We start from the raw sequence: 7,500 nt of genomic DNA on the forward strand, positions 1-7,500 counted from the left end.
AATAATATCATGAGATCGGAAGATTAAGAAACTCAAGACATAATCATTAAGAATTAACATAAGGCTGGCAAGACTTGCTTCAGCAAAATGTAACTTCAAACATGTATCATCTGCTTAATTTCTAATATTCTTGGAAAGTGGAATCACAATGCATATAATCATAATTAATTTATCAATCAGTAAATTGATTAAAGTAACATATATCTATTGCCATCACTCCCCTTCATTACACTTGTAATAAAAAGAGGGAAAGGCTGAGGGAAAGAAAGATAAAAAAAGGAAAAATGAGAGAGAGAGAGATAGAGAGAGAGAGAGAGAGAGAGAGAGAGAGAGAGAGAGAGAGAGAGAGAGAGAGAGAGAGAGAGAGAGAGAGAGAGAGAGAGAGAGAGAGAGAGAGAATGAATAACAATAAGCCATGACTGTAAAACCTTTCATTACTCACACACAAAACTGCATTCATTTATTCATGTTTATTCTGTTTACTAACTGTTGCCACTAAGTTGGTTACCCTGACTAAGAGGGTACAGAAATTTCTCTTTGCAACTGTACCTACTTATCACAGATGGGGGAAGGAAACCAACAACTTAATCAGTAAATTAAGTCAACTAGAGGAATGCACAAGAATGAATAATGAAAATTAATACAGGTACTCAGGTAAAATTACATTTTCTTATTCTTTTACAGGATCTGATTTTCTTTGAAGGAAAAGAGCCATACAACTAAAATAGCTGGCCAATTCCAAGAAAAGGTATATGTATGTATTTGTACAGTATGCACATGCTTGTGTTCATAAAACAGCACATCTAAAAGACATAATATGTTCAGTTTTAAAAAGTATGCAGTTACAAGTACAAACATTTGTGAGAATGAATTTCTGATACAGGCATGGAAAAGAGAGAGAGGAGGAGGAGGAGGAGGAGGAGGAGGAGGAGGAGGAGGAGGAGGAGGAGGAGGAGGAGGAGGAGGGGGGAGAGAGAGAGAGAGAGAGAGAGAGAGAGAGAGAGAGAGAGAGAGAGAGAGAGAGAGAGAGACAGAGAGAGAGAGAGAGAGAGAGAGAGAGAGAGAGGAGGAGGAGGAGGAGGAGGAGGAGGAGGGAGGAGGAGGAGGAGGAGGAGGAGGAGGAGGGAGGAGGAGGAGAGAGAGGGAGAGAGAGAGAAGGAGAGAGAGAGAGAGAGAAGGAGAGAGAGGAAGGGAGAGAGAAGAGAGAGAGAGAGAGCGAGAAGGAGGGAGAGAGAGAGGAGCGAGAAGGGAGGGAGGAGAGAGAGAGAAGGAGGGAGAGAGAGAGAGAGAGAGAAGGAGGGAGGGAGGGAGAGAGAGAGAGAGAGAGAGAGAGAGAGAGAGAGAGAGAGAGAGAGAGAGAGAGAGAGAGAGAGAGAGAGAGAGAGAGAGAGAAAGAGAAGGAGAGAGAGAGAGAGAGAAGGAGAGAGGGAGAGAGAGAGAGAGAGAGAGAGAGAGAGAGAGAGAGAGAGAGAGAGAGAGGAGAGGAGAGGAGAGGAGAGGAGAGGGAGAGGGAGAGGAGAGGAGAGAGAGAGAGGAGAGGAGAGGAGAGAGAGGAGAGAGAGAGAGGGAGAGAGAGAGAGAGAGAGGAGAGGGAGGAGAGGAGAGAGGGAGAGGAGAGGGAGAGGGAGAGGAGAGAGAGAGAGAGAGAGAGAGAGAGAGAGAGAGAGAGAGAGACAGAGAGAAAGAGAGAGTAGAGAAAGAAAGAGAGAGAGAGAGAAAGAGAGAGAGAGAAAGAAAGAGAGAGAGAGAAAGAAAGAGAGAGAAAGAAAGAGAGAGAGAGAAAGAAAGAGAGAGAGAGAGAGAGAGAGAGAGAGAGAGAGAGAGAGAGAGAGAGAGAGAGAGAGAGAGAGAGAGAGAGAGAGAGAGAGAGAGACAGACAGACAGACAGACAGACAGACACACACACACACAGAGCACGCCAGCAGAGTCTGGGCCAGCCCCGCGTGCCAATTTTTTAGCCACCCTGAATCTTTCATTTTCGGCTTCAAAATATACTGCCATTAATGGGTTAATTGTGTTGCAAGCCACTTACCACTATCATGACTTATACGTGTAGGTGTGTGTGTCTTTTGTAGGAGTGTGCGTGAGTATACATCTTTTGTATATTTGTGTCTCTCTCTTTTGGATGCTCAAGTGTGTGTATATATTTTCATGTGTTCTAAATCTGAATATACACATGTATGCATACACTCAATTGACTAATAATCCTAACAATTCTGGCAAACAATGCTGCTAGCTCCTGCCATCGTATTTCAAGAGCTCAATGACAGAATTCTGTTAGTGCTACAGAAGTGACAAAAAAATTTTGCAGCAAGTCCTCGGTTTCAGAAGTTCTTATCCCTGAAATTCATACAACATACCAGAATTGGCTATAAATAAACACACTCAAGACAATAAAGACAAAAAAATACAGATTTAAAAATGATGCAATTAATATAAATGCATCATCACTACACAAAATCATTTCATGGATATACCATTACCTAATTAGGCTTGATAAACATCAAATGTTCAGCTCTAGCCAATCTCGGTGATCTAAATGTCAATATCATTATTTTTTTTCCCACAAGAAGGGTAAAAGAAAAGAAAGAAAGAAAGAAAAAAAAAAACGTTGTAGAAGTTCAGTGTAAAATGTGTTGCATAATGTATGAACAAGAATGAATAGTTCCATTGGGCAAATTATCTGACTGATACCTTCAACCCCATGACACCTGAAGAGTAATGGTTTATTCATCCTCTCAGCATGGCTCTCTCACCTTAGGAATGGGACAGAAGAAGGGGATGAAAAAGATATGGAAATGGAAAGGAGGAGAAGAAAAGAGCAAGCAAAATTAGTTGAGGTGAGAGCTGAAAGCACAAAATCCGAACGTTTGGCTCCAGTCTCCGTCTCCTAAGACCCCCCGAAACATAAATGAGCAAGGTATCGGGATGGCCACAAACGAGTAGTGGTCACTGTAGTTTTCTTTTGTGAAATGTCTCAATGTATCGATGGGGGTGGGGGTGGGGGTGACAAATATTATCATTATCAAAGTTGTTTCTATTATGACGGGTATTATAAATTTCATAATAACATTTAAAATAAGAATATAAGACAAGGCAAGACATGTATGTACATGTCATCTCCCGGTGACATCAGACTGAAATTAACCCATTGGATCTGGTTGCATTACAGAAATCATAGTGCCGAAAATACCGGCAGTGGGTTACGGAAGTAGCTAACATCCCTGGTGTGCTGAGCATAGGCCGGGCGCATGAGAACACACAGGAGCAGTGATAAGACTCTGTGCCTCTCCCTTTGCAAAGTAATTTTGTGTAAACTTTTTTGGCTTTATCACCATTGTCCAATATCCATATTTGTCTTCTGATATGGGAAAATCTGTACAGTATGGTCGCACTAAGTTAGGGCAAATTGAAGATGACATTCTTGTAGAGGACAAAAAGTAATAGTAGTTGGTACAAGAAATAATCTGCAGACATTAATGGTAACGCCACAAATAAAGGAAAAAGGTCATGGGAAGCGTCGCTCACAGCCTAAGTCCACTTGGCGCTCCAGCAGCTAAGTCCACTCGCTCGGCGTGAAAGAACAAGTTGCCGTGCAGCTTGCACACCGTCATCTGTCCTACTGTGCACCTACATCACCAATACCTCACGACCAATCAGGAGGTGGCAGTTTAGAAGAGATTTATAATTGTTCATTAAAGTTCAAGTATAATATTCCATATACTATATCATAAAAAGTGCACACGACTATCGACTAACGTTTCTTATATACTCACTTCTCAACCATTTTTACGTTAAAATGTGTATTTTGATCCTCAATTTTGGCTAACTCATTAATATCCTTAATTGCCAAACTACTCAAATACAGTCCACACTTAACACACATACAGGCACATTTCTGGCTACATCGGTGGCCTGCCTCATTCTTCTCAGTGATAATGACTGATGTGTGTCATTTGTGTTACAGTGGCGTGCTGGACTCTTTCGAAACTTAATGGAAAAAATGAAGAGATCATAAAGTTTTTACAGATTCACAGAATCAACCAAAATGAAAGAAAATGTGAAAAGTGCAGTGCAATTTTCTGAATTGTCTCAGCTATATCTTGCCGTGCATGCTGAGGTGAAGAGAATGTTTCCCGTGGGGTGTTGGCCCATCAACCCTCCCCTCAGGCAGTCGGGCACGCCCAGTCACCGCAACTTGGACAGTTGAGTAAATTTTGTATTGGTTACAGTGTGCACTTGTGCTTTTGTGTATTCAAATATGACCGCATCAATGGACACTCGCATTTTGGAAAATCGTATTTCTTAAATTTTAGAAAATGTAAATTTTGGCTTACATTTCTGAAAAGTCACATTACTTTGATATTTGCAAATAGGAAGTTTGGCTCGTATTTCCGAAAAGTCGCACTTCATTGCATTCATAATTGACTTTGGTCATTTACTGACACTGAAATCAAGCTGAGCCCACTCTTTATCCCCTCCCCCCCCAAAAAAAACCTGGTTCCACACGTGTCCCCCAAGATTGTTGGGTGGAGTTGGGGACTTAGTCTCTGGCAGGTGCGCCTGTACCATAAAGTTACCCTGATTTGCTTTATCCAGAGAGTAATAGCTTATTTTCCTTGCACAGGCTCCATATTATTTACATAGAGTAACACAGTGCAAGAAAAGAAAAAAGAAAAGAAAAGAAAAGAAAGAAAGAAAAAAAAAATTGGTTGTGTCACATATCTTATATTTTTGTAATTTTCAAATTTCCTAAATAGAACATGCGCCACTAATCACAGCGGTCAGGAATATGTTGCACAGCAAGGGAATGGTGTCCTCCCTAAAGCCAGTGTTCTTCCAGTCACAGCTTATTCATATTACATTCCACATTTATTCATCAATGAGATTAATGCTAAACCCCCTTCTAAGTGCCAAAAGAGTCAAATCATACTCCAAGAGGTTTGTGCACTTGTGGCGAGTCTTTTCCGTCACCTTGGCCTTCGCTCAAAATGGCAAGTTCATGTCACCCGGCCTGCCTTCCTTTCAATATGGAGTAGGTTTGCCTGACCCCACTTGGCATAGCTCAAATAGCTAGTCACGAGTGTACATTTTATATATATATATAAGGTAATTATCCAAAACAAGGCCGTGGCAAGCAAAGCCATGGCCTATCACAGCTCGCACTCTAGCAATGGCCTGCAATCCTCCCCTTGACATAATATGGCAAGATTGGACTTGGTCTGGTTCCCAAGTCAGTAATAAATCTCTAGGGAAGTCTACAACCTTTATTTTGCCTGAACATTCATGTCATCTATTGCTGGCACACAAATTATTGAGTGTACTGCACTGCTAGTTGTGCAAATCAGAGAGGACTGACTGTAGTCTTGGCATTTCTTTCTGCGGATATATCTTAACCCATTCACGACGGGTGTCCCACATATGTGACACCCGAAAAAATAAACATTGCCGGGCGTCCCGTGTGACGCTGTATCAGGGCTTGTGCTCTGATGCAGCAGCGGGCCGCGGCCGGCGGGTGGACACACTCCTGGGGAGCTCCGCCCACTGATTTTGTAGCCGCCTGGAACCTTTTATTTTTGGCTTCAATATATATACCATTAACTGGTTAATAACTGTTGCTTTTTGTATTCACATGTTTTATATCTTGTCTAGATAATTACCATAAACTAAATAAATCACTTAAAATCAAATCCATACGAAAACTACTGACATACAGCTGGTTCATTAAAATTGTGTGAGGCCCGAACCAATACAACATTTATATATACGGACATGCATATACACAGAAATGAACGCGTATCTATCAATATATCAAATATAGATACACATCTCTTTACCAACATGGTATATTTGCATGTCTAGAGATATGCATTTATTTCAGTATATACGTACGTCAGTACACAATGTTCACTGGGTCTGGCCTCGCAACATTTGAATAAAACTGACCGATAGGCTCTACTGGACAATACCATTCCATAACAGAATCTTAAGGCCTTTTCCATACGACCTTTAACATATAAAAATAATTTATGGCTCTTTCATTTTCCAAGGCCTTAGGAAATAAAAGTAAAACTATATACCTTGAAAGAATTTATGGTAGGTCATCTGTCAATATTTTCTACCACTACCAAAAGCATATTATTTTGCAGCAAGTAAAGGAAAATATTCAGAACATGATTAGGCAAAGGCGAAGAAAGATAGGAAGGGACAGAAAGAAATAAATAAAGAAAAAAATATATATATTTAGAAAAAAAAACAAAAAAACATATGAAACAACATAAAACCCCTGCAAAGTAAAGGTAAGACTACAATAGTTAACCACAGTCAACGGGTCAACAAATATGCTCTAGTGGAAATGTCCAGCAATGCCACAGCCTCTGCACTTTCGACTCTAACAAAGACTAACATCCCTCTATAACGAAAATTTTTGCAAGATGAAGCTTGTCAACCTCCTTTGTGATTCAGCGCCAATTACGAGCCGGTGGATGTCAAATACGAGTTATATCCTGCATAGTATAATCATCATGTCAGTAAAAATTCAGAGACTTTCAAGACCTTTTGCTTACCATTTTCAAAGACTTTTCAAGGACTTTTTGATCAGTTTTAATGTCACATCATTATGTAATTGAACGTTAATGCCAATAATACTTCACATGAACATAAATGAGGTCCAAGATTTTGATTCAATTCATAAATAAACAAGTAAAATATTCCCATTCTCATGATCTTGCAAGTTCTACGTCCGCATTCGTCATGATTCTTCAAAAAATTTGGTAGACTAAGAACCAAATTTAAAGACTTCTAAAGACTTTATTCAGAATTACCTCAAATTCAAAGATATTTACAGACTTTCAAAACCTGAAAAAAAAATCCACAGACATTAACGGAAATTCAGGACTGCTATAAACCTTGTACATGTGGGGAAGGTTCGTCTGCATTTGCTGGAGTGCGAAACATGCCATCCGATTCTGAAGTTATCACAATCGTTACAACCCGCTGACATTACCTTTTTCACATCAGAATGTCTCAGTGGCAGATACGTCACAGGTTCACAGGCCAATTCAACACCTTACAGCATGAAAAGTGCACAATAACTATCATTGGCCATAAAGTTCTGCCGAGTCTTGGCCAAAATGAAAGACAATGCATACTCACACACACATTTGCCATCACAGTAATAAAGTTTGGAGTAGAAAGAACAACAGGAAGCTTCCAATATTACAAAAATATCCAAAAAGGTGAATATTGATGATCAACATCTACATAGGCCTACATAACCCCCTTCCCCTGACCCCATGTCCCCCCCCCCTTGGGTGACAAGTGCCACCTCCTGTTCTTTATTCTCTCACATTCCCTTTGCCCTCCTTTCTACCCTCGGGGTAACAAGAGCATGCAATAAAAGGGGGAAAACCTCAAAATCACTTTGTCAACCTTGAGGAGAGGAGGGGGGGGGCATTGACACTCTCCCCCCTTTCCTTCGCCCCTCCTCCTCCTCCCCTC

At 40.6% G+C, this 7,500-nt stretch overlaps 1 protein-coding gene across 8 annotated transcripts in view; it reads right to left on the reverse strand.

Moving 5' to 3' along the window:
* Bruce (BIR repeat containing ubiquitin-conjugating enzyme) overlaps window positions 1–7,500 on the reverse strand; it is a 62,768-nt gene that overhangs the window by 54,873 nt on the left and 395 nt on the right. The gene's annotated exons all lie outside the window — the stretch shown is intronic.

The sequence above is a fragment of the Penaeus vannamei genome, chromosome 3, assembly GCF_042767895.1.
Source record: "Penaeus vannamei isolate JL-2024 chromosome 3, ASM4276789v1, whole genome shotgun sequence".
Lineage (NCBI taxonomy): Eukaryota > Metazoa > Arthropoda > Malacostraca > Decapoda > Penaeidae > Penaeus > Penaeus vannamei.